The sequence below is a fragment of the Pteropus vampyrus genome, unplaced genomic scaffold (assembly GCF_000151845.1).
Source record: "Pteropus vampyrus isolate Shadow unplaced genomic scaffold, Pvam_2.0 Scaffold1, whole genome shotgun sequence".
Taxonomy (NCBI): domain Eukaryota; kingdom Metazoa; phylum Chordata; class Mammalia; order Chiroptera; family Pteropodidae; genus Pteropus; species Pteropus vampyrus.
Genome location: NW_011888782.1, coordinates 39,454,119 through 39,458,265, shown reverse-complemented (window position 1 = coordinate 39,458,265; position 4,147 = coordinate 39,454,119).

Below are 4,147 nucleotides of genomic sequence, written 5' to 3'. Positions count from 1 at the left end.
GAATGCATGAGGAATGACACAAAATAATTATTTTTTAAATTAATAAGAATATAAACAATTTACTCTTTTAGGAAGGCAAGAAAATATCTAAAATAGATTTATTTTATAACCCAATCAATAAACAGTCACTGGATATGATCTGGTGAGAAGAAAACCGTTGACTGATATTCTAGGCTGAATGTTTGTGTCCCCACAAAAATGTATGTGTTGAAACCTAAATCCCAGTGCAATGGTATTTGGAGGTAGACCCTTTGTGTGATGATTTGATCATGAGGGTAGAGCAGCTCTCATGAATGGGATTAGTACCCTTATGAAAGAGTCCACAGAGAGCTTCCTTGTCCATTCTGCCTTATAACAGATGCCATAAGGACAGAGCAAAAGATGACCATCTATAAATCAGGAAATGGACCTTTTCCAGACACCTAATTTGCTGGACTTTGATCTTAGACTTCCTAGCTTCCAAAACTGAGAAATAAATTTTTCTTGTTTAAGCCGCTCAGTCTATTTTTGTTATAGCCCCCCTAAATAAACTAAGACAACTCCTAAAACTGGGGAGAGACTTACTGCCTGGCCTTTACTTTAGATCCTATTATATATATTCTCAAATTTCTGGGTAGATCCTATTCAGCAATGAAATTATGGAGCCAAAGACCTCAAGATTCATATATGCATATACTATGCTTTCCTCTGGAGTCCTTACAATAATAACAGCATCTTAACTCAGCAGCTAAAAACTTAACTCTATTCTCTCTGATCAACCCCTCTTGCCTTAGTCTCTACCCTACTATTATTCTCCCTTCTCTTTCCCCCATACCCTCCCACCCTCTCTCCACACACAAACACATGCACACACATTTTGGCAAAGAGGTGTTAAAAAGCCTGTCATTTATTTGTCCAACATATCTAAAAATATAGTTTAGCGTCAAAAGTTAGATTAACTTTGTTTCTTTCAAGTCAATGTTTTGTTTATTGAAAAATTTTCATTGCTTTCCTCCAAGTTAGAACTACTTTATTAAAATAATGGCTTACTGGAGAAATACTATAGAAATTCAGCAGCTCAGCATTAGAAGTATGAATAGTGCTGCTGCAAGTCAACTGTGTGTGAACAATTCCTTATGAGCATGTCTCAGTCTGATCTAAGAGCAATTAAAGCCACTCATTTCCTTTCTTTCAGAGACTGAAAAGTCATTGAAGAAAACCTTAAAAATGAGTGACTTGACAGACAAAGATAAATACCATATGATTTCACTTATATGTGGAATCTAAAGAACAAAAAGAACAAACTAATCAAAAACAGACTCACAAATATAGTGAACAATTTGGTGACGGACAGAGGGGAGGGGGGTTGGCAGGCGGGGAGAATGGCATGAAGGATTAAAGAAGTACAAATTAGTAGTCAATAGTTGATCACGGGGATGGGGATGCAGTTAGCATTAATATAATGGCTAGGTGGAGGGCCAGGGAAGGGAGGGAACAATTAGGGGAAGAGTTTTATGAACTACATGGATGTCTAACTACTGTACTGTATACTTGAAACTAATATAAATAAATACATTAACAAACGCAACTATAAGAAAACAAGTGATTTGCAATGTCTTATTAAAAAGGAGACAAGTTAATACTAAGAAAAAAAGCATGAATATTTGACAATGATGGTGATAATGTTTGTTATTTCTGCTTGTTACCTTAATTTAGGTTATAATATCTCCAGAGGTGGATCTAAGTTTTATGATCCTTGAAGCCCATGAAAAGTGTGGGGCCCTCTATAAGAAAACAAAATTATAAATACAAAATTAGACACATGGTCTTGGAAGGACCAGTACAAGTGAGAAATCTTACATAAATGGTACATATGTAAGATTAAATTTTTGATAGATTTGGGGCAATTTTATCTCTGAATGTGGGCAACTGATTTCTGACTACACGTAAAATTGTACTAAGGTTTTCTTAGATTTTCTCTGATCAAAAATTTTTGAGGAAGGCTATAACCTAATAACTTATCTCAATTTTTCAATATAGACTTCTGAGCACTAAGAATTTGAATCTAATATTTTTAAGGTAAAACTGTGTTTGTTTATTCAATGTGTATCCTAGCCTTGCACATATCAGTATTCTTACCCTTAATATCTTTTTAAGAAATATCTTTTTTACATATTTTAAGAAATATCTTTTTTACATATTTAAATAAAGTACGTTTCCTTTCAGATGACTTTTTATTTACTATTCTTAGTTGTGTATGATCTCTACTCATTATCATTTTTATTGAAAACTGTTTTATATTTTGCTTCTCTTTTAACACACAGCACATTCAATTTATTTGTCCAATTTCCTGATGCATGACCGTTTGACCTTATATAAAAACAAGATTCCTAGATTGATTATTTGGCTTTACTACAGGAAAAAGTTTGAGAGGAAAAGAATTATTCACTTCTGGTTGGTTTTAGGATTTTATTTGCTTGCTTGTCCATTTCATCTATCATCAAAAATGCCTTCATTCTTTCCTGAACATTACATTGAGTCAACTTTAGGCAAAAGCTTTTTCTGAATTGAAAGTGAATTGAGTTCCTCTTCTTGTCTATATTTCAATACTTCATTCAAAATTTCTATGAAGAGAGGAGATAGCTTTTAAGCTTTTTATTGCCAAATTATTTATTTTTTTCCTTCTCAGTTATCCCAACCCTTATTTAAAAGATAGTTAAAAAGTTCTCACAGTTGGAAACAGGTAATCACTCAATTATAAGTTATCAATAAACTCTGATGAGACCATGAATACTATTTAATTCCCACTGAAATACTATTTAATTCCCACTGAAATACTATTTAATTCTCACTGAAATAACAATATTTGCAACAAAAATAATCAATAGAGTTCATAAAAGTATCTATCTTGAGACTATGAGTTGAAGATCTCCATGGTATTTACATTATTTTTGATGTATATATATTTAAAAACACACAAAAGTAGAGGCATGAAAATCAGTAAGAACTAAGACTTTAATATATATTGGTCAAATCTCCTAGCAGTATAACATATTTTTGCAAAGTTGAGTCTTTTTTACTTTTAATAATGCAAAAGTGACATTTTAAACTTTGCTTTTAAGATAGATGTGGTATTTTGTATTTTTAAAAAATCTTGAACAATATCATTAACTGTGCAAAAACAACAACATTTAATAAAGGTTAAATAGCTTTGTTTGGTAAATGGCAAATCACATTGATCTTGTTTCCATTTAATTTAATGCAATTCAATGAGTATAATTAAGCATTATTTATTTCACTGAATTAGATTATGGAGAATCTCTAGAATGAACATTCTGTATCATTAAGGAGATTTCTATATTTTGAAAAACTGAAATATAAATCAAAACTAAAATAGAATTAAAATATATTTTATAGAGGCTTGAAAAGTATATAAGTATACTTTTTATTATTTACTACATGATGGGTTAGAACACTGAACACTGAAAATGAGAGTGACTATTCAAAGATACCAAAGTGACAAAATTTCTAAATGTTTATGTTGAAACACTAAAGCCGTTTCTGGTATTAAAATAGATTTTGGGTTATGCAAATAGCTAACTTTTTTATTTTATTTTATTTTGATATGTAATTGACATATAATGTGTAAGTTTAAGGTATCAACATGTTGATAGACATAGACATAGATTGCAATATGATTACCTCTGTAGCATTAGCTAACACTTGCATCAGGTCACATAATTATTATTTCACTTTGGTGGTGACAGTATTTAAGATCAAGTCTCAGCAATTTTAAAATATATAATACAGTATTGTTAACTATGATCACAATGCTGCACATTATGTACCCAGAACTTATTCATTCTCTAAGTACAAGTTTGTACCCATTGATCAACATCTCCCCAGTTCTCCCACCCCTAGTTCCTGGTAAACAAAATCCTGTCTCTTTCTATAAGGATAAATTTTTAGATTCCAATTATAAACAATGTTATACAATGTTTCTCTTTCAATGTCAGAATTATCTTACTTAGCATAATATCCTCGAAGTCCATTCATGTTGTCACAAATGGCAGGATTTCCTTCTTTCTCATGGCTAATATTCCATTGCATCTATCTATCTATCTATCTATCTATCTATCTATCTATCTATCTATCTATCTATCTATCT